This window comes from Metopolophium dirhodum, chromosome 8 (assembly GCF_019925205.1).
Source record: "Metopolophium dirhodum isolate CAU chromosome 8, ASM1992520v1, whole genome shotgun sequence".
NCBI lineage: Eukaryota > Metazoa > Arthropoda > Insecta > Hemiptera > Aphididae > Metopolophium > Metopolophium dirhodum.
The window spans coordinates 5,791,713-5,817,862 of record NC_083567.1 but is presented as its reverse complement, the minus strand read 5'-3'; the positions used below and the strand labels follow the sequence as shown (position 1 = coordinate 5,817,862).

The following is a 26,150-nucleotide window of genomic DNA, read 5'->3' as shown; positions in this document are numbered from 1 at the left end:
ATACGCGATGTACCTACCTGTTATATTATAGGTAACAATAATAATATTATATTTTCGTGTCCTCTTATCATCATAACATACATACGATACCGCATCTTAGGTGCCTGCCTACTTCACGACGGTGGTGGGCACCTGTTAATATTATTGCCCGGGCGTAAACACTTATTTTATGTACTTGCAATATAATAAATTAATTGGTTTCGTTGTTTTGTTTGGAAATAATACTGTGTCATATCTTATCTTCGAATAATAACTCGAATGTAGGTACATTTAAAAAATAATAAAACTTGAAATCTATCGAGGTATGAACAAAATTTACATTTTAATATTTCATAAGTGATTTCGTCGATTGATGACGTGATTATAATGAATACGCTCCTACGCTGTACAATGGTGCGACGTTTATTCCAAACCCTTTATTTACTTATTAAATAAATACTAAAATAATACTAAAATAATATATATTTTAATTCACATAGTTATATTTTTATACAAGAATAATATTTTAGCATAGGTAATTTAGATTTCTGAGCTATTATTAACTTTCAATCAACAACTCAAAAGCCTTAAGATAATGCCTATAAATCATTTTTTTTCAATGATAAAGCTTTTTTCTCGACGAGATTGTGTCTGTCGAAATTGGCCGTGATCTCCGATGAGTACAAAGCAACAAGAGTGTCTAGAGAATGGATTTGTGCTCGACACGTCAAAGAGAAAGCTTAAAAAACTGCAAGATTTGTGACCCGTAAGGTCCGACAACTAGGTCAACTGATATTTTTCATACTTGTGCTTTTGTACACTGCAGTTCATCTTCAAAAATGTTGAACACATTTTTTTGTTCATTCCACATCGTCAATTCCACTTGACCGGGGTCTGTAAAACTATGGTTTTGTGTTTTTAATACATCAACTAAACGTTATAGGCGAATCACACGTCAGTTTGTTGAACTCAGCTCCTAAAATATTTTTCAAGCAACCTAACTAACATTGTTTTGATTAATTTTTTTTGCGCATCAGCTGTAAAGTTTAAACGGCAATCGTTACACAATCATAGATAAAGACTGTTTAAATATCATACGAATTTCGTCTAATAGACATTTACCAATGTTATATTATACCATCATAATTAATATAAAAATATATATTTTTTATAACAGGTATATATATATTACTGAAGAAAAATGTGAAGTTGATTTAAAAATTAAAATGTACAGTTAAGTTGTACAATGATATTTAACTTAATACGTGTAACTTAATATGTATTTGTATATTATAATATTATTCGATAAAAATCGGTGGCGTATATACCTTACCTATATAGATTAGACATTGGTGGTAGATTGTATTTTGAAAAACTATTGGTTTTTTTTTTAATTTTCTAGTTGTTTTCGAGAATATATAGCGACATGTAAACAAGAACGTGTTAAACAAGTATAACATGCGTACATGCACTATATAGTTTTTAACAAGATATTAACATCCATGTTCGAGTTGACTGAGTTCGGAATAGGTTTTTTTTCCATATTATTAATCTATTTCGTTATATTATTATGTAAGGAACTATAATAGCTTGATCATATTTATAAGCAGGTACTTACCAGATTATTCGTCTAGTTTTTATAAAAGTTTTTCCGCATCTAAGACCACGGCTCGTTTTTTACTGTACTGAGTATAGTTGACACAATATAATATTTTACTGAGTACTTACATTCAAAATAATATATTTTTCATGCGAAGCTTAAGAATACATGCGTGGCATCATATTATGTGCCCAACTCTGCGCGGTGGACTTAACCTTCTGAATGTATTTATATACATGTCCTTGTAATGCGGCGGCTACAACACCATTTGTATGTATGTACAATGAAAACTATAAAATGTACTATATTAAACATATTTCGTTAAAGGTCTGAAATAAAAAAAATGTATATTATTATTATTATTTGTATGAAATAAAAACGCAGGAAAATACTCGCGTTTATAAAGTGTTATTACCATTTGGACAGCACTGGCAGTCAAGTCTTTCAAGCCTTGTAAAATAATCTCCTGTTCACATATACAGTGTACATATAATACGCTGATTGTAAAAATAAATATTAATAGAATTTTAATTCTCAAAAAAAAAAGTTTTAAAAAAATGGTCTGCTGTAAAAGCAGCGTATAGTATATTTCAAATTTATCTCGTCAATGAGTGGTAATTTTGAATCATTATTAACTAATGCGTACCTACGAAAAATTATATGTTACTCAAGAATTTATTTTACAAATTAACACAACGCTAATTATATTATTATGGTTAATAGATTTTATGTTATTAGTTAAAAACTTTTGGGTAAGTACCTAATTTTGAAAACACGAACAAATACAATTTAACGAAAACTTATATTATCATTTACTAATAAGTAGTAAGGTTCCTAAAAATGACTATTTATTTTGTACAAAATTTTAAATTTTACAAATATTTACAACAAAGTGCTTTAATAAATTAAATGCATATAAATATTCGAATTATATAAAATTTATTTAGACCCTATAGCTTGTGTGATGTAAAGGTGGTATAACACTGAATATTTATCATGAAAATAAAACATCGTTGATGTTACTTTGAAGTTTGTGTAGGTTGAAAACATACATCGTGAACACATTATAGTATTATACATATTAAATTTAACAAATATCATAACGTTATAATATTCATATTTTTTGAAAATTTGAAACTAAAAAATACAATCATAAATTTAAAGTCTTGTCAAAACTGCATTTAAAACGAATTAATCGGTAAACACTCTCGCAGTTGTGAAGAAGAGGTTTCGAGTGTGTACCTAGTCATTGAGTAGATCAGTATAACATATTGTATTAAATTTAAATTCAACTATGATAAATCATTGCATAAGAAAAACAATAATTCTGAGCTAAGGTGACGGGAGGATCAGGCGATAAGCATCTATTTCTAAGCAGGGTTTTAGTTTAAATCTAGTAATAATATATAATCATATAAATTTCTTCATTTGGTAGGTTGAATATAACGTTGTTGTTGTCAAAAATAACTCTTATAACTTTTAAGTCAAATATCGACGTAAGTACCTATTGCATACAATGACGATATGTGGTGAATATGGTCCTAATTATAACTAACTTAAGATTACCTGGTAACAACAAATTATGTAAAATATGTATATAGTTTCGATATTTTTAAATAAATTACTGTAAGCACAATACCTAGGAGTCTACAAGGAGTCTCGAAAATTCGAGCTTTTTGACCGAGAAAAAAATTATTATTATCATGTCTAGACGACAACAATGCTAATATAAAATATATTCGGTGAACATTTCAAGTTTCTACGGTTATTTTACTTAAAAATATCGTCTAGCTTAGTCCTTGTCATGAAAGGTAATGCGAATTTCCTATACTTTCGACAGAATATCATTGCATCAATGTATACTAGATCAAAGTTACTATACCAGAAACCAACCTCAAAGTTGAACGAAATTTTCTGCTCTAAAACTCGATGACTGCAGACAAAATGTCCGCATTTCCAATGCGGCAATCGATACGACGACAACATACATCAAAAGGATCCTTTTTATAACGTTGACAGCGAGCTTATAGACAGCAGCATGAACAATAATTATTATACTATTTCTACGGTATTAAAGTCGAGTGTGTAGGTACAAATGCGGATATAATACATACCTACTACGAGTACAATGATTTAAATTGTATATGACAGTTTCTATTATTATTGTTATAATTTTTTTTTTTTTTTTTTTGACACAAATAACGGTTTGAAAATATTTAAACAAGGCGTTAAGACACTTTTAAACAGAAATGTTTACTCTTTTAAAGCCCCCCGCGGCCACGCCATATCGGCGTCGGCAGCGGTATTGATGCGGCTTAAATACATTAATATTATTATTATAATGTCATTCGCTTATTTATTTTTGTAAAAGCATCGTGCCCCGCACCATTGTACACACACCGTTCACTATAATCGACCACTCTCTGCGTGGCGAAGAAATCAATCGAACGTTTTACCTTTATTCGGTTGTATATCGTATTATATTATGTCTAGTTGTACAGTTAAATATTAAGATTTCATACGCGCGTATACCTATATATATATATAAATATATATTATATATTTATGTATATATAATTATATCGTCTCGACGTGCGTATATTATACGTATACCTACACAGAGTTTAGTGTTAACATATATTTTTTCATCCGTTCGCCTTCCACGACGTATAATAATAATAATTGTATAATAATAACGTGTGTGTAATAAAATAATACCATAGTATTTAAACGGTATTGACCTCGCGGGGATGACTGCGCCGCTCTTACACGCCTTTACAGTTTTCTGAAGACTTACATTATACATTATGCTTCCGAAAATTGTAGTTGGTACCTATATAGACACGTTCGTTTTAGACCCATCCGGCTATATGTTACGCGTTTTATTCGCATTTATACGACTGATATTATAATATTATAATATCATAATACCTATATAATTGATTATTCAAATGTTTCGAGTTTTCAAGCGTTATTTTTTTTACTATTGCTGCGGTATTCAAGAAAAACACATTTGCATAGTCGTTTAGAAATTTAATAATAAAATATTTATTGAATGTACAAATAATACCAAAACGCGAATTACATTAAACAAATTTATTAGTCCAGCGTGTGTTCTGTACGAAAATAAAACTAACGCTATTATTTCATTGAAATAATATTAACCATACATAGGTACCTCTAAACATTAAAATAAAATATTTCTTTTGTCAACATCCACACTTTTGTATTGTAATCGCTAAATAATTAATAAAAACTCCGAAATTACTGTTACGCTAATACTTGTTTTGTAAAATTGTTCATTTGAAAATCAATAGATTTTTAGCGCCGCTCTCCGCGAAAAGTTTCGGTGGAAGGGAAGTGAAATATGATTGTATTCTCGTAAACTTTTGATGGTTTTTAGATTTTAAATAAATCCCAAAAACTCGACTTATTTGCATACTTAATACCCGCGTCCAAAAGGTTTATATAACCGGCTTTAAAATTCCCCATTTTATACTCTTTTCCGCTGCAAACTGTGCGCAAAGTCTCGTTTCTTTTTTATACTCGTACATATAACGTAAACTGCGATTTTTCGGGCGTACGTAATGACTTTGATAGCGGCCCGGCCGAGTGAAAGCCGCTGGTATAGCGTTGGTCCCGATGAAAGTAGAGTGCCCGTCCTTTCCCTTGTATATATAATATAATATACCTACTGTACGTGTTATAATATTATATTATACACCTACCTATACGCTGCGGGTACGATATAGGTACGTATAAATATATTCTATACATTATTGCTCGCCGAAAAATATTTTATGTATTATATTTCGTATCGAGAACAAAAATGTATAATGACGAGTAATGTTATTTCGATTGCTTTGAAAACGAAGAAAAACAGTTTAACAATTATCCGCAGACTACTCGGTGTACTGCAGATTATATAGGATGATTCACTGAGCAAGATCATCACATTTTTATCTTTCGCCGATAACGCAGTTAAAAGTGATAATTTTTGTAATTTTTAAGCATAGGGTACCCTGGAGGTACAATTCAGTGGAGACCATATTTCAAAATGTTTATATTTTTGGTATTTGTGCCTTTACTACTGCAAATTATTTAGAGGATAATTTTTCTGAAACTGTGAACGAATGAACATTTGAACGATTAGTATTTGAGTTATTTGACAACGTGTACTAAGGAGAATAGGTCCACGGTAATTGGATATATATAGTGGTTATGGTGATTCGAACATTTTAATAATTAATATTAAACTATCACAGCATTTATAGTTCATGAAAATGATACAAGTACATATAATAATAACTAGATTACTAGATCCAAAATTATTATGTAATTTTATATTTTTATAAAATTATTTTTAAGGACTTTAATCCTTTGTATAAACATATTAATAACTTAGAAACATTCCGATTTTAAATTAGGAAAATCAAAATGTTTAAACAATTATCTACTAAACTATAATATACAGTAAAAAAGGTGGGGGGGTTCTAATTTGAAAAATAGAAGTTTGTATCGCCTGAGGACGACACTTCTTAAGTATAGTATAATATTACTCTCATGAATTTTAAAATATTTTATTTAAGTATATTTAAAAATTCCAAAAATCAAAATTGGAATAAATTCATTATTCAATGAACAAATAGGGGTGAGCAATGTCCACTGAGCATGCTTAGTGTGTTCACCCTGTATAATACTAATCATTATAGCGTACTATATTTGTGTACCTTTCGAACCTTTTGAGTCGGCGCAACCATACACATAACGGACAACAGATAAATAAATAGATATGCGTATATCCATTGATGTATTATTTAAAGTAGTATCATCCGCGATATAAAATGTTATCCCGCGGCACAGGACTTCTGAAAATCCCTCGTTTTAATAAAACTGACTCTGTGGTTGGCATTATCTGTACCTAAATAATGATATTTTAGACCGCAGATCCGATATGAATAGTATATATGCGGTTGTTTGATGATCGTCTACAACTTCAAATATTTTAATAACCTGCAGTAGGCGTATACAAGACTCGTATTTATTTGTATTGTTGCCATAAATTGTACTTAATTCATCACTATATAATATAATTTGCAATTTACATGTATACCAACTTTCAGCACATAATAATTCTAATCTGCAGCAGTACAGCGACAAAAAGTAAATAACATACGTGTTATCTATATGATTTCGTGTTTGGTCTCTGGTTTGGTTATTGCTTTCAATGTATATTATTTGTATAACAATATTGCTAACCGTAAAAAACAAATTTCGAAAACGATAATAGATGCAAAAAAAAAAAGCTTATCGTCGACGACATTAATATGATATATAATATTATACAGGTGTATCCACTTTGCAGCAGCTGCAGGTACTCGTATACTTTTGTATCTATTTAATTGTAAAGATTATTTGTTTACTCTCGTGAGTTACACACGCTTACACAATTACACATATTATATTATTATATTATATACCTACGCGCGATGACTAACATAATATATTATATGTTCATTAAAATATTTTTATTATCTGCTATGCAACACTAGTTATAATTTTTTTTTTATCGTACGTTAAAAAAATTCTGCAACACAATAATATTTAAACATTTCAAACGTTTATACTATAATATTATATACATAATATTATTATAGCAGTAAGTCCCTGGTGTCTGTAGAGATTTAATATTGCGCGTTAAAGACTCGTGGGAGTAATGAAAGTTAAACCTTCACGTGTATTGATATTTGCGCAGCATTTGTCAATATAATAATATAATAACATAATAACTGTTTACACGATTAAAAAAAAAGATGAATTTCCGTACCTGTACGATACGCCTTTTTTTATTGCACTTCTATATGCGCACTGTACATAGTTTATATATATGTATATATAATATGACTTTTAATTTTATATTATATTATGTCCATTTATGTATAAAATATATGTAATTTGACAACACCGCGTCACAATATGTGTATACACACAGTTTTGATTATAATCGAACCTACCCTTATATTTTACACAGTTAGGGGCCTGTTACATGTTTTCATCGTCAAGCTTTACATATATTATATCTATATATTCGATGTACAGGGTGATTTACAAAACATGCCAACCATCATTTGTTCAGTTCTAATGAATTTATTATAATTCCGATTTTTGTATAGGTAAACCTATGGATCATAATTTCGAATACTTAGATTGCTTATACAATTTAAGGAGGGTCCTGTACCAAGTTGTGATAATACAAACTTCAATAATATTATATATTCTTCAAACAAGGACCAACATTTGTGTTGTATTTTTTGTTAAGAATACGATTTTTTTGAAAATTGTTATGTGTCTATTAATCAAAATTCAAACGACTAGTTTCTAGTTATAAAAAATTTATTTACAAAAGGATTTTATAGACCTTTAAAATATGGTTTTACAAAATGATGCAACATGTATGTCATATAAAGGATTTATAGTAATTATTATAGGTACTAGGACAATTTTTGAAATTTAGTTAAGATTACTTGTGTGAATTTCGATTTAGATGTTAAACATTTAGATAAACATTTCAAATACAAGTAATCTGATGATTATCAATTCGAAAGAAAACAGAGTGATTCTCATTTGAAAAAAAAAGTGGGTCTCGCACTCCTAGAACGGTATACAATTAATTTTAATATACTCTAAAAACTAGAGATTTTTCCAGATAAATTCCAAATATCAGAATTTGAATAAATTCATTATCAAAGGAAAAAACGAGGGTGAGCACGCTAGGCGAATCACCCTGTATGTACGTATTACGTTTCTACCGCTGCGAGTACTGAGAAAAATAATTTACATCGATTCTGTATTTCTGTTTATGTTTAATATCGTATTATAATGCATTCCGTGGTGTGTGTCATAAACAGAATACATTAATATAACTTGCGCAAAAATATGGTTGTCACAAAACGAGCGTAAAGGGACGTTTAACAGAATAGTAATAATAATAATAATAATAATCGGTACCGCTGTATATGTATATTATACTTTTAATACTTGCGCGATTCGTATATATAATATGACATTTTATATTCGGAATTAACTGCAACCTATGTGTGTTCGCACTCGAAAACGTCAACCTTTCGATACTTTATATACTTTTGAACGATATTGCTCAGCGCATATAGTATTATAGCTAACAATATAGTGTATATATATATATATTACAATATTATATATATATATGTAAGAGTTCACGTGTAAGAATAACTTATATATTATATGAAAACACTATTATAATGACGCGATAAAATGCATCCGCGTGCTGGCCCTAAAACCATGAAATGCGGCCACCGCTATGACAAATGGTAGACTACCGCGGTATAGTGTATATAATATAATGTACAGTATGACGATCTATATACCTATAACCAGTTACCCGAGCCCATAATATATGCCTGTACGATGGTGAATGATGACCGCGCGCAGACGTACCCTGCATTTCTTTATTTTCATAGCGTATATGCACATTAAATGGCCAGACGATTGCGGCCATATTATATAGTATATGTACGGGTAGTGTATCGAAACGATTCATTCGATTTCAAAAAATATTGTTCGTTGTACAGTTCAATTACAGAGCAATTCAAAGTTAAATTATAGCTAGGTTATAACAATATTACGTTAAGTATTTGTTACAATGTTCACAAATGTTCTGTGTGCCGTGTGACGACCATTATTACTTGCACAGTTGCACGGCACATACACGACACACCTACGTATAACCACCAACTGTCGAATTTCGTGTAAACCTGTTGAAGCATGGTCGACCACCGTAATCTGCAAGTCGGTGGTGTCTGTAACTCGAATTTTCAGTTCGTCGTGATCCCAGCCGGGTGGGGAGGTGTCACAGAGTATTTTATGTAGGTACCCCCAAAGAAACAAATCGCAGACCGCAGTAAGGTCCGTAGAACAGAGCGAGGGACGAGAGCTAAGTGAGTGTTTATATAATAAATAATAATACGTAGGTACATGAAAAAAAACATTATTATTAATACATCGCTTAGATATTGTGTGCCGTGCAAGTAAGTAATTGCGCATTGAGGTCACGCATTGCAAATACTGTAACAAAAACTTAATGCAATTATTGCTAACCTAACCAGCTAACTCGTAATCACTACTCAAATTTAACAATAAATAGTATTTTTTGAAATCGGATGAATCATTTTGGAACACACCGTATGGGTACATCTAAATAAAATGCACTTACCTACGTCATAGTTTTAACGTCCGGATTCTGTTAAAAGTATATTATTTATCGATTTTCCTATATAACGAACGTAGTATACAAACGTAAGTGTAACTCAATTTACTATAAATAATTGCGGGAATAATAATAATTTTATATTTATTATAATATTATGCATTTTCCGACGTTTTGCGGCGTTGGCTGGAATCTAAGCGTTTGATACATTATAATAATATACCTACAGTCCTGTTATTTACGCTCAGTCGATATTTCATTCTTGCTCGCGGTTTTTATGTATGAATTGTGTAATTTCCTTTTAATACCGCCGAATGAATAGAGTTCCGTTGTATGTTGTCGGATCGCAAATTAATAAATACGCGTAAATGTAAGTATAAACCTAACCAGCACACTGTCGTAAAACCTATTCCAAACAATTTATAATTTTGTACCACTGCTGCTATGATGATTGATGATGTTACTGTTAATTGATTGTTTAAAAACTAAAAACAAAATCAACGTCACGATAGGAGGAGGGTAAATCGTTTGTCACGTATATGAATTTGAAATTAATAATTTGATTTATAGTTTCACAGTTTATTACCACGTTATTGTTTCTGTGTCCATGATACCTATGCAGGTGGCACTAGGCGTGTACCAAATGAAGGGATGGTGAACGCCCCTCCCCGGCGTCATTTTTAAAATATAAACATTATTAATAGATTTGTCTATAAAATAATAATGATTGCAATTTTATTACGGGGAAAAAATTACATAAACATGATGAACGTAAGACAGATTTTAATATTATATATTTTAAGTTAGGTGGGTACTGTGAGTAGGTGCAGTATAGGTACAATTATACCGAGTTAAATTTTTTTTAAAGGTACCTATCGTAAAACTTTTATTTATAATAATATTTAACCTACCTACCTAATTTGACTAAGTATTAGAGTTAAATAGATAATATATACTTTTTTATTAAATTGTATATAATATTATATAATTATCGAGTTTGAATGGGTTCGCTCCTCCTCGAAAAACTGTCCCTTTGGACACCTCTGGATGGGACACACATTATAATATTATATATATATATAGGACATAGGTATACTTATCCGCTGTATCGGAATCAAGTACCATAGCTTTGGTTCGTAGGTATACATATATTATTATGTTTAAAGGGCGATTGGGACGTTTGATATACGCGTATATATTATAGTGTCGGATCTCAAATCTCAATTATATATACTTACGTGCGCTTTATTGGTGTATGTGCGTACACAGTGTATGTATGCCAAAATAGACAATGGATGTATTAGCCGCAGTGCCTATACTGCAGTGCCTGTCTATATGGTTTGAACAATGGGTCAACCGAAACAAATTAGACGGTATATAATATTATGATGGCGCTGTATGTAGAGGAAATGGACACACGCGCGCACGCGCGCACATGTATAAACATCCATCGAGCGACTATTATTACTACGGTCGGCGGATATCTCTCAAGTGGTGTATATAATACGGTGTATACCACGGCTGGCACCCGGCCACGGGAAAGGTTATATGGTGGCAAGTGGCGAGTGGAGACGACGGCGATACTGTAATATCGCTGTTGAAAAAACACGTCCGAAGTAAAAGTTATCTGGAATCGTATACATATATGTATAAATAATAGTAATTCGTCGCGTTTATATAGGTGTCACGCCCGAGACGTTCCCGCCGAGTCGTGAGGCGGTAGCAATAAAATAATAGGTACCTATCATGCGTGTTACCATCATAAAATACTAAGGCCCGCGAATTCGGATGTTTACCATCGAGTAGTTGTGGCCTTATGGGTAACCTGTAGATGACGGGCTTGTTATTGTAGTGTTGTGTTATTCGTCTTTCGAAACGCTTTCGGACGAAAATCGTTCGTAATAATATGTGCGGAACTCGCCAAAGTACAATTGGAACCTCCGACTAGCGGACGAAATTTAAGCGACCGAGTTCAGGTGGTTCATATGGTGGCATAATATATCATATTATATGTTTTTTATTCGATATTATAGCGCTACGCTTAAATGTCGGAAAACCAACGGGGTAGATATTAATAGGGGTGGCCTTCGCACGCGTTTTTGGCGATGACCACTATTACCACTTTCGTTTAGTTTATGGTTTCGGTATGGTAATGATATTATATTATTACGTTAATCACCCATAATTTGCCCGTTTTTATCACTGCATTTTTCGTCATAATATACAAATGACACTGTTTTAAAACGCGGACGTCGGGCGCGGCGCCAGTCCACCCTCGTCCTGCAGCGCATAATATATAATAATCAATCGTACTTTATACGACACTTCAGTTTAGCCAATCGTAATAATAATATTAATATACGTGTCCTCGTTATTATTTCGAGTCATTAGAATTAATTTTCAAATCGAGAAGCGTTATCGTCTTTTTATTAGCACACGGAAAATATAATATGGGTATGTGTAATAATACCATTATAATATGTGATCGGATAAAATTGAAGATAATATCGTCATCGGGTGAAATTATTTAGAGCGCGGGAATCGACATAATATAATATAACTTATTTATGATAATATTATTATGTTTAGCATAATATTATATTAATATGTATGTACCTATATATAATACGCGTCTCGAAATCGTACCTAATCTATATATCGTGATCTAAAAATTTGGTCATATTTCAGTCCACGGTTTGATTTCATAAATGTATACTAGAGGATAATGGTATCTATAACCTCCTATATTAAACATATACCTAATGCAAATGATGTGTTTCCTCGGACGCGCGCGTGTCCTTGCTGCGAGTTTTATATGACCGCTGGCTCGCAAACAACCTATAGGGGGTACCATATTATATACTACGCGCACCTAAACGTGATAAATAAGCTTAAGACCTGCGCAAGTGCATCCTCTCTCTCTCTCGTCACTCTCAAACCACTACAGGTTTGCACGTAATATTATATAATAATATATATGTTTTAATTACAAACCATCAGTCGCCCAGTCGCCGCCGTCACGCACGACTGTAATATACCGTGATGGTGGGTATAGTATAATATACTTTACGAGGTAATAATCGATTTATTTATTTTCGTTTGAATCTCCGTGTCTCTGTGGACTTATCGCAATAATTTGTAACTAATTTCACTAATCATTTTCCAAAGACACGGCGGCGATGATAATATTAATGTGTATTATGTTCACCGCTATAATATGACGACGATTAATCATATTATAGGTACTTTTATATTATTATCGCGCTTGATATTACGTTTCTGCGTGTATCGGAGACATTCGCAATTCGTTTGGTACGCTGCTCGTGTCGTGTATATTATATAGGATTTTTGTCGGCGGACGGCGATGTTTTGTAAATTATTTAATCGCATTAAAAACAAAATATTTCGCTGCCGCCGCACGTTATGCGTATGAAAGTTATACGAGTGCGGCGCGCAGACGCATTCGTATGGAATGAATCTCATTCCGCATTCCAATTGAATAGAACTCATTCACAGTATTGCTGACGTGCTCGTACGTTTTGTTCGGTACATATTCGACTTTAAATCGTTATTCTTCTGGTTTGACTTCTCTATCGTTCGAAACCGTATGGGAAATATTGTTTACGATCGCCGTAAATGCGCAAAAAGAGACGGACGATTTGCAATATTGGAAAATATTGTTTTTTCTTTATTCGTCAATTTCTCATTTATTTTATCTGCATCGGCAGAGGGAGCCCCCCTCGACACGTAGTTTTATACACTCGCAATATTTTTCCAGTATCCAGCGCCGTTACCTGCAGCCATCTATATCTGTGTTATACGTGCGAATATGACTGTGTATATAATATATAGGGTAGTAAATCTATATAGTAATAAATAAACATTAACCGTTTCAACTACTTTATACGACTCTCGAGAGCGGTTATTGTGGTTCGCCTCATCGATGCTACTAAATGAAGTTTAAACTTTTTAATTTGAGACCTGCTGCAGACTCGTCCATTTAGTCTGCACAATGTATTAATAATGTGCATTGCGTGCGTGCTGTGTAAGTTCACCAAAACTTTTACGCCTATGTAAGCATTATTATATACAGGATGATTCACCAAGCATTTGCTCGTCGTCCCGTTTTCCCCTTTAAAAATTGCATTAGCATTTATTCAAACTATGGTTTTCGAAATGTTTGAGTAAATCTACTTAAACGCCATCATATTTTATATTTTAATCTACTTAGGTTTTTTGAGATATCAGTATTCCTGCAGTGACGATATACATATTATTGTAAACTTCTGTTTTTCAAACGAGAACCATCCTTTTTAAAGGCTTTTATTTTTTATGCTAATTTTTGAATAGATAATATTTTTTTAAAAATATGTTGATATATCTAAATCGAAATCTGAATGAGCATTTTCTGAGTTATTAATAATATGTTTATTATAAGGATGATAGGTATAGTATTTCAAAATAGTTTTATAAAATTATAAAATAGATGTCATAGGTATATTTTAATCTAGTAATTACTACATACTCTGACAATTTTTATAAATTATAAAATGTTAATATATTATTATGGTATTAATTACTACAATATTTTCGTATCATTATTAAGGGCCCCCGATCTCTCCATATCTTTAAACCCACAATCATAGGTTAGGTTAATAATCCTTATTAGTATTTTTTGTTTAATGACTAGGAATTCTCTCTCGTTCGAATTTCAAAATTTAGATTCATTCATATTTCCAAAAAAAATCATAGTAAATGCCAAAATCAACATTTGAATAAATGGATTAGATGTATAACTTAAACTTAAAATGGGGATGAGCATGCTCGTCTAATTGCCCTGTATATTATCTCCTACGTGAAATGGTTATCGTAATATCGTGTTTTGCCCTCTGTTTTCCTAATGCGACATGATATTGTACACCACCCGTGTTAATGTATTTTTATTGCGAATAATTAACCCTTTCCAGCGGGGCTATAATAATATACACATACGCACGACCGTTCCACTGGTGCCATTATTGCACAATCTCTCCTCTTTGAACGTATACATAATTAAAAACATTTTACCGGAGAACAATAATTCATTTGGTTTATGCGGCGCAATGATTAATAATGGCGCTTATTGACGAGACCGCTGCAAATGCGTGCGCAGATCAAAAGACTATAATATACCTATAATGTAATAAAATTTTATTGTTATTATTTCGATGCTGTTTTTAGTTTTTTCTCTTGAATGTCGAATCGGAGTGCCGGTGTGTTTAATACGAAATAATAATATTATGATGTGTGTGGTTTATAAAATCACGATGAAGGACGTCCTACATCGAAGACGGCCGCGGACGAATAATTATCGTCGCAATGATTTAAAATCGCTCATAAATACGCTTATACTCGCGGTGTGAATGCGGCCAATAGCGTTATAATTGTACAACAACTACCTGCCTATTTATCTTATTATCGTAACACTTTTTTAACATTTCGTCGTATGTATATACGGCAAAGAGAACACTTATTATATTATTATTACTATGGTCTTTGGCGCGAATCGTTTGTATTCAACCGGATATATTTTGGTCCTTTTGTGCGGTTTAATGCTATATAATAAATACAACATTACAAACACACTCTGCTGCAGCGGCCCGGGGAGAATTACACACGACAGTATACAATATTATTATCTATCCATATAATGGTTACACAAAAGTTACCGCTCGAGTATATGTTACGCCAGTATACGCGCATTACACGTACAATATAATAATAATAAGTAAACGTTTCGTAAATATGGAACCCTCCCTCGCGATCAGTATGACGTGGTCGGCTATATTATATTATATTATTATAGATCTCACGATGAACACAAGCAAGCCGTCGTTAACCGTCCTTACTGAGTGTACATGATATTATTATACATATAATATAATATATTAATATATTATACGTTGCAGCGGCCTGTGGTCGATTACATTATACATTTATACGTCGTATTGCAGCCGATATAGATGGGCACGGGGCGATTCGCCGAGCACGCTAGTCGCCATGTTTATTTCCGTTCGATAGTGCAAATACAATTAATACAAATTATTTTCGGTAATTTTAATTGGAAACGCATAATACGCATATAAGATGACCTGCAGGCTTATTATTTTCAAACGCCTACTTATAGATTTAACCGTTAGTCAGGTGATCATTTTTTTGAATATTTCGATGTGTCCAAAGTTCGTTTTGCAAAACGAAATTCAAACGAATAGTTTATGAGTTATTTAACTTTAAGTGTATTTAAGGCTAGCCCCCTAGATACCTTTTTGTGGTTATAGACCAATGAGCGGTTATAGTGCAGACGTCAAGATTAGTTTATGTACTTCCCGGTGTTCAATATCACTGTTTTGAATGTATGTATATTTTATCAGCATATTTTCTAGGTTATAACTTATAAGAAAACATTTTTTTTTTTTTTGTTTAATAAAGAAGTTTGTATCATCACACGAGTGCAGGACACTCCTTAAATGGTGTAATAAATGTATCTTAAGTATTTGAAAATTTGAAAATGTGGGTCCTTAAGTAGGTATACTTAAAAATATCAAAAATCGTATTTCGAATAAAATTTACTATTATCGAGGGCAAACGGGAAGTGAGTGTACTAGATGAATCACCCTGTATGGTCTCTTTACGTGGAAAATCGAAATAATAACAATCCCGCGAGTTGGTGGCGTACATATTACGTATAATAATAACATACATACATCACGCAGTCGTATCGGGAAACGATTTTCCTTCCGGAAGCCTTACGTGTGCGTGCGTACAGATATATTATATCGTATGTACAGGAGGATTCACCAAACATGCTCATCCCCTCTAATGATAAAATGTATTCTATAATTCCAATTTTTGGAACTTTTAAATATATACTTATGTATCATATTTTAAAATTCTTGAGATTTCTCTATACCACTTTAGGAGTGTCCGTCCGTCCGTATGGCGATACAAACTTGATAAATGATCAGGTCCGTAAATAATAATCCCTCACTTTTTTTACCGTGTATTATTCAATTGATATTTTTTTGTAAAAATGTTGATTACCTATATAATTAAAAATTTGAACGAGTAGTTTCTCCCAGTTGTAAAATTGTTTTTATACTAATAAGTAATAGGATGTAACCCTTAAATATCGTTTTACAAAAATACAAAATTGATGTAATATTGGATCTATTATTTATTATACCCAATTAATGCTTTAATTAAGTACTAACATTTCAAACCTATAACCATTATCCTTAGATCATAAAGTTTAGTTTAAAATTTAGATTTTAATACGTCAACATATTTTCAGAAAACTATCCTCAAAATAATTAACCGTATCAAGGAGGGGGTTCTCATTTGAAAAACGGAAGTTTCGTATCGCCACAGAATAGTACCAAAAATCTCGAGAATTTCAAAACGTGATCATTAAATAAGTATATTTAAAAAATTCCAAAAATCAGAATTCGAACAACCGTTACTATCGTAGAAGAGAAAGGAAGGGTGTTCGTGATGGCAGGTGAATCACCCTGTATATTATAAGACTGCGTGGAGTTTCGATCGATCGACGTACTTATATATACCTTTTAACTTGTATTAAATGAATTCGCGCGCGCGTGTCTGAGCTTCTTACACACGATTATACGTATATTATAGGCACCTTTATATAATGTATAAATGTGTGCGTGATAATGATATAATGCGCAACACTCCTACGTCCACACACACACACACACACAGATATATTAATATACATATAAATGAAAGAAGTTAGTACTTACTTGTTATTATATTATTATTATAAATGGGTATATCTCGCAATAACATTTCAAACTGTTGACAGTCGACTCTACACGGCGTCTGTGCGTATTGTATACACAGCGAGTCGAATAAATGTGCGTGTGATGTTTGTGTGTATAAAATACTGCAGAAGAGGAAAGACTTTCGGAATCTTTGTAGAACGTCACGTACAGTTTTCGCGGCGCGCACACGTCGTCGCTCCAAACGCCTCAATGCATATACATGTCTATATATATGAAGTTTATATACTTTACACCTTATTTGTATGCTCTCTTTATTATTTCACCTCTGCGCCTTTCGTCGGCAAACGCCGCGAATGTGTGTACATTTGCAATATGATTTTTTCCCTAACGAGTCGCGTCTTATCGACCTACGCGCGCTTTATATTTATTTAGGTATTATTATTTTTTTTTTTTATACGATTTCTCGTAGGTACACACGACAACAGCAGTCGTCATCACGCATATACATAATGTAATTCCGCCGATTCGATTTATTTATTTTTTTTTCTATCTATCCGCACCGTTAATAACACGACGATTTGCTCATACCGCTGCAGTGAATATAATAATAATAATAATAATAATATAATGCTATTCGATTATTCGCCTTTAAAATTGCATAGTATACGCGTTTATGCCGCCGGGTCGCATAAAAAATTGATTCATTCAATGATTCGCTGACATTTAACGAACCAATCGTTGGCCATTAAATCACGTTCGAGTGACCATTATAATATTATATAGCTTACCTGTATCGATTCATTCATTAAAATATGTTTAGCGACTCGGCATTCCGCGGTGTACAGACTTTTAGAGATGAATATTTTATTATATACGCGCATTAATGATTCTATATTTTAATCGGCTGCAGAGTGTTGTTATTATACCAACAATATCAATAATGCCAAGCCATTGGTTTTATTTTTTTGGCACGTAACTAACTTATGATGAGTATACTATCTGCAGCAGCTCGTATACTATACACTATCCCATACTCGTATTATATAATGTGAGTACCTGAAGTATATACTTACACTGTACTTACTTACCGTTTATTGGCATTATATATACCTAATTAACAGGTGACTACCAACGCCATCAGTTGGTGTAAAGGAAAAATTGAAAAATGTATCGTTTGGTCGTTGCTGTGGGAAGCTGCGCTAGTTAGTATTCGGCATTGAAAAATAAACGACGAAATCAACCGCGAATACCGCAGTAGTGGTATAATAATATTAATTTGTGTACAGCAGCCAAGTCGCCTATGCATATGAGCATTACATGTACTATACGCGTGTAATCTCACGTGTGAGCCCTGCATGTGACATAATAACATATAAAAGATAAAACGCGATGAGCGGACGACGGGCGGCGGTTATTATAGTATAATTATGACCATACATAATATTAGTGATTATTATGCGCGAACAGGACGATGAAGATGATGATGACGTCGTCGACGACGACGACTATGACCATCCGAGAACAATAATAATCGCAAACGGACGACAATCGCCGCGGAATGTTGTACAATACGATATTGCGATGGTCGTTTATAATATTGTGCGGCGCGAAAAACCGTAATAATAATATTTAATAATAATAATAATAATACGCGCGATAACGTGGTCGTGCACTGCATAATATTATTATAATAATACGATACGCATCGAGCATCTTGCTGCAAACACAACTGCAGAACATCATACCCTCACATATAACCATATTATGATAATTCGCTTTATATAATTTACGGATATACGATTAATATAATATTACTATATGGCAATGCACCGGCATGCCGATTTCTGCGCAACCGTCCGACGTTGATTGCTTATTTTTTGCATAATATTTAGATAGTAATATTATGATTTTTCCCCGTCTTCGCGCACCGCAGTAGGTAGGTCTTAAAGTGGCGAAAATCATATTAGAGGGAGGAGTACTCTGCAGACTTTTAAGTTGAATGTTGAACGTTTCAATACGACCGTGTACAAATATGTATGATATTATATTATGTTTATACATTTGTGGAACCTCGGTATTCTTAAAGTTTCTATATTATACGTCCTCTACATAATATTATGATTCAATAACTCAAATGTGTGACAGTCATTAGATAAAGTATACTATGTCCGATTGACGAAGTATAAGCTCATAGATAAATAAGACTAAAATACTATAGGTATATTAATGTTAATATAAAAAGCTAATCGACGTTCAGCTATTACAGTAATCCATACATCATAGTATTTATTTACATTATATTTATTATTTACATTATATTTTAAATCATACTATTTGGAATCTCAAAGTTTCGATACCAGATTTTTTTTTGTCCCTTTGCAATAATTGTAAGTTATACAAGATTAAAACTATCTATACGTATACAATGGAACCTCGGCATCTCTAAGTTTCAAGTGACCGAAAAAAAAAAATTAGACGTATCGAAACTTTGTGATACCAAGCTGTTGAATCAATATATATATATGATAATATGATTCATATTAATATATCGGTTACTATAGCTGAACGTTGATTATAAGTTCATTATAAGCTTACAAGTCTTATTTATCTATTAGTTTATACTTATCAACTAGACATTATATACTGTATCTAATCTGTCACCATACAATCTAGTCAATGGATCATAATAATAAGCGGTGGGTGCTGATGACTGATGACGTTAAGAAAAAATCGACATAGAATATACAATATATTACGGAAATTTGACATTCTGAAATACGTAAACCCAATTCTGTGAATGATCGGGACAGAAAAATATTCGACACGCAGGTATACAAACTTTGAGGTACCTCGGAGTTCGAAATATAATAAGGTTAAATATTAAGTTTCAGCTGTATAACAAAATTTATTTAAATACAGTAACGAAGTTTTATATAATTTTTAAATTTTTCTTACGCTCGCACCAATATAATATATTATACTCAAATTCTAATTTTCTAAGCCGAATTGTGAGGACGTGAAACGCACAACCTACCCTCCCACCAAGACGGTGCCCTTGCGACCGGTAGACAGAGCGAGATTGCATCACTTCATCTTAATAGTACGCGGTCATTCTTGTTTCTGTTTATAGTTTGGTTTTTGGCTTTCGTAATAATTCTGCTTTTATTTGTATAATTCTAAAGCTGTCTATATAGTTAATAACACATAATAGGCATATAAACTCGTTTGGCGTTTGTCGGGCCGAAAATATAAAATCGAAGAAATTTAAGAAAATTGAATTGTACAACAAAATAGTACATCGTTACAGAAATACGCCTCGCGACCCGACCGCGACGGCGGCCCGTCTGCAGTCGCGTCGCGACGTCGCGTTCCGCACGGGATTTCCTCGCACCACGCGTACGCGCATTCCCGCCCGCCCCACCGCCCATCCGTCGCCTCCCGCGGCCAAGCAACTTAACGGCGGCATCCAACTCTCCCCTCCGACCAACAATACCCCTCCTACCGCGTCGACAGGCCGACGTCGCGCATGCGTCGTCGCTCGACGGCCACGACGACGACATTAAAAAATCCCACCGAAACGCCACTGCGCGCAAACACGCGCGCGCACACACCGTCGGCGCGTCGGTTCATCGGTAGTGGCGGCGGTTGCGATGCTGTTACAGTGCGCGCGCGAGATCTCCCGCCGACGACGACTGTGGCCGCTCGTCCGTCCCCCGCCACGACAAGATCGCGCGACCGACGCGCATTATCCGTCGTCGAGTTTTCCGACGGAACCCCAGAACGGACCTCCGCCGCCGGGTTTTCGGCGCAAACGATAGAAACGCCGCCGACGTCGCTTTTTATACTACCTACCTTTTATATTCTAATATAGGAAGTCTCAAGTCTAACTTGTCCGTAAGTAATAATATTGTAATATAATGTATCATTTATGTCTTATAATAATTAAATTTATTACAATACACGAGGTTTTACACGTATTCATAACAATAATATATGACCATGATAATAAATATTATAATATTACGTATTCCACATGATCGCGTAAACCACGAGGGTTTGCGTACACGTCAGCTGTTTGGGCGCGCGCGCACTCGTCGGCGGCGACGGTGAATAACGAAATTATATGATAACACCACCACCACTACCACCACCACCACCACAACAACAATAACGACGACACAGTAATATAATATTATAAATAAAATAATATTTTACCTATCGGGCATGAAGTGCGTACAACTTACTGCGTGATCGTCGTTCCGGTCGGTGAGCCGCAGTGCGTCTGAACACGAAAAAAAAAATACGCGTCGGACCGGGAACCGGGGGGGGGGGGGGGAAATCGAACGCCGAGCGACTATGATGGCGCAGTGTCGTCGGGCGCGGACCCCCTTCGTCGAGGAACGTCTGGTTCCGAGTTTCATTCATAAAAACAACGACGTTACCAGACGTCACTACACATGACGCGGAACCAGAAACCAGAAATACCTACACTGGTGCGGCATAATATATAGTAACCGCTATTACTATACAATAATAATATGTCCGCCGAGCGTACTACGCCGTATTATAATACAAAATTGTATAGTTTGTGCGCACGAGAGCTGTTGAGTCATCCCCGAAGGGCGCGTTTCCCACGTGGCCGCCGCCGCCGTCGCCGGTAGTGCGGCGCTGAACGGTGCCGCCGACGCGCAATATAATATGTTGTCTCGGCCAGTATGCATCCGAACGCAGTAAGCAACCGCCGCGTACAGTGAAAATTCCCTTCCGATGACCGAAGACAATCGTTTGTTATCCCCTCGATTTTTCTATACTCTGTAATAACAAGACTACGACTACGACGACGATATGATTCCGCATTGATCGCAAGCTCTGCCTGCAATATAATACGAAATGCTAAAGTCGAACACGTTCGTCCCATCGTTATTGTCTCTGCTGCTACAAAACGCCGCAAACGAATAATTCGTTCATCTCGTTATTATATTATATTATATAATCATCAGTGAGTATATTATTCAACGTAATATGTCTCCATCACATATCATCCTCGTTGTCCGATCGAAATCCTCCCCTTGCACGCACACACACCAGCGAATACGGTTACCGATAGCTGATTACAGGTATCCTACATCGCTCGATTTAGGAACGAGAAAACCCTCGGAAACGTAAATTCGGCTTTTGAAAGGGGGAGGGGCAAATCTTTTGACCAACCCATATAACTGCAAAATCTTGCTCGCGAACTTGTTGTTTATACTTTGTATGCAAAATAATAAATTAAACAAAAAACAATAACATTAGTGACAGTATTGACTCTTGCAAGGGTGTTAAGTAATAACTGTATCTATCTCTTAGGTCTGGTGTCAAAAGTTTTATACCAAGTTTATTTTTGAAGGAGTGTCCTCGACAGGCCGCAGATATAAGTATTATTACAGCTAAATCACAAACTAATTTCGTTCGTCGTAGTCCATATAATATATTAATATTAACCTTGAATGCGTTTTAACAAAATAATAATTATAAATTGATAGAAATATATTTACTTTATATAACAGTGGTTATTTAGATTTTATACTATAATTATGGCCTTTACGTACTTATAGGACGTACACATTGTATAAGTTATAACCATACTCTCAATAGCGTTTGTATCTCTAAATCAAATTTAATAATGTTTTAAGTCCACCGTGGTGTGACTTGATTTTACTAAAGGTTAGGTTAGGATACCCGATTAGTATTTTAGACATATTTTACCCATTGTGGTGGCCCATATAATTAGCTAGAGGCCACGGTACTCTGTCCATCATATAGGGTGGGGGAACCCACCCTATATTAGGTATATAAATGGCCACCCTGCCACCCCAAAATGTCGCCACCGTGCTGAATCCTGGAAAAAGTTAATTCTGGCGTATCAATGACGGTTCTTAGTCTTTGGGCAACAATGTTATTTTTATACAAAAACCGAATTTTTGTTTACAATTTATTTCTCGACTTAAATATTATACATGGCTACATCTACAATCTACATGCTTCAAATTTATTGGTGACGGTGATAATAATTATTTACGATTTTAAACTTTCCTATTAAATCAAAAAACATCAACTTTTTTCAAGTCATTGTTGCTTATATTACGATAATATGTCCATCTAACATTTTCGCTTATTAAACGAAACATTTGCTGTAAGTCCGGGATTTTTTATAAATACATTTTAAATATAGGTATCTAATCCTTACGATAATATTAACCCTATATATTATTACGATTTAAGGTTTTTTACCGATAGTTTCAAATTATTGGCATACCGTACATATTTTACTTATTATCCAATGTGTTATTTTTTAAACGAATAAAATGTTCCTAGTCTTCCTAAAAATATTGATTATTAAGCTTCCATAGAATGTTGCGTCCTTTTCGATCAATGTGTGGCCAGGAGTAGGGACTTTGTAAACGCGCGTTTGGCCTTTATATTCCTTTCTTTGATCTACTATTAGTTGTATGTTGTTAACTTGTCTACAGCGTGGTAAAAGTTCTTTATCGAATAAAGATAAGACACGAAAGCCAAGCAAACAACTTTTACCTTTTACGATAGGCTTGACGTCCCTCTTTAAAATATTCAGTAAATAGGTAAGTCTCTATTATATAACTATACATATTATTTTGACATTTTATTGGAGCTAAACCATTTATTATTATAGTGATCATAATGTTATAATTATTGCTTATGACAGTTTTCGTTATATTTTAATGTCGGGATTCAAATGAAATTTAAAACAATGCGTCGTCATGACGAACTATATATTATTATATAATATATAAATACTTGTTCTATTTTTTAAAACTTAACAGTAGTTCTGTATAAAATATAAAAGTAGAGCATCATATACCATTTTTTAGTTCGGAGTAATCTTTTTACGATTAGTTCCGTTGAAATTTTATTAGTGCATCGGGCAAACGATAGTTGTTATAGGTACCGTCTGTCGTCTGAAGTCTGATGCTGAAGTACATGATAATATATTTCATATGTATAGTGTGCAGCTAAGTGACCTTTTTATATATTTTGCATAAATCCTTATTTCTAGCCTTGAGTACCTATCGGAGAATGTTAAATTGATTATACAACTAAACGGGTTAAAGTAAATTTAACAAATCGATTTTTAAGTAATAACTAATAACAATCTGCAAATCTTTATAGGTGTAACGACAAAAAAATTATCTACATTAAATATTCACGAATTAAATTAAAATAAATACTTAATTTTGAGGAAATCTTTATAAATAATGTTATAATATTATTTATACGATGTCGAATTCGTGTTGGTTCATTAGGCAAAATTATATACCTAAAATGTTATCGTCATATGATCAAAAGAAACGCGTGTTGGCTCATATTTATTTAAAAAAAAAAAATTTTAACTACAGTAAACACCGTTTTAACAATGCGCCTGCAGCTCGTTTAAAATATTCTCATAGTATATTTAAACAATTTATGGCTAAAGACAAATTCGCTGCGTAAAACCTGCGAGGTTCGTCATCGAAATGTATTTCTAGATGATACATTGAATTTCCCTATTATATTTTCTATAGCTTACCTAATTAATTTGGACACTAGCTTGTTAAATAAATTCTTTATTGCGTACCTTTATTATATTCCTTTATCGCGCAGTAAAAATAATACGCGAAATAATCATATACTATTTATTATATCATGTTATATACCTAAGCAATATGCGAATAAAATAAACGTTCGTCGTTATTATTTCGTGTAACGTTTTCGCCTGGACGTTAATTAATAATTTATTTACTTCGGACTATTTAACTGCAATATTGTGTTCGTAGTTATTGTGCTACACTAGAATAAAATCAAACAATTATTTTATTTACATATTGTATTTTACAAGTAAGTTTTTTGTATATTTTATATTACTATACCTATTACTTACCTGGTATAGAAAAATTTTGTCGAAAATCAAAGTTATCACTTCAGTGCGTCACACTATTCGTGTTCAGTCTATTATTAAAACAGTAAAAATAAATGTTTATAATTTACTGTGGTTTTTTATTGTTATTATTATTGTTTTAATTTATTTAATGCGAAGAAAAATGTTACTTATATTAAAAACACGCCGTTTGCATGTGATTCAATAAACCGTGTTAAAAATTGTATTACAACGTAACGACTTTATGGTTATAATATGAGTTAAGACTTGAAACGAAATACATTTTGTACATTTGTTTCAAACCTTATTGTGTTTTATTCTGCTCGGATTGCGGCAAAAGCGCGTTTAATATATTACATTGACCATGACTGCTCTCCCATAAAAATGTCTTTTTTTAACGTATTTACGCCTTTGACCGTCGCTAATGTTGTACCATATAATTACATAACGTATATAAAGTATATAATAAAACATGTATATAGTGTGCCCATACAACGAACCGTCGAGATTTTTGTCGACTGCCAACGGATTTTCGACTGGCCTATATGATTTATTATTATATTCTGCAGCAGAGAGGTGTAATTTTCATAGACGTCGTTCGGTTCGGCCATA

General features: G+C 33.3%; 1 protein-coding gene across 1 annotated transcript in view; it reads left to right on the top strand.

The window, feature by feature from the left end:
• Positions 1-26,150, top strand: part of LOC132950804 (uncharacterized) — a 130,244-nt gene that overhangs the window by 70,413 nt on the left and 33,681 nt on the right. The window lies entirely within an intron of this gene.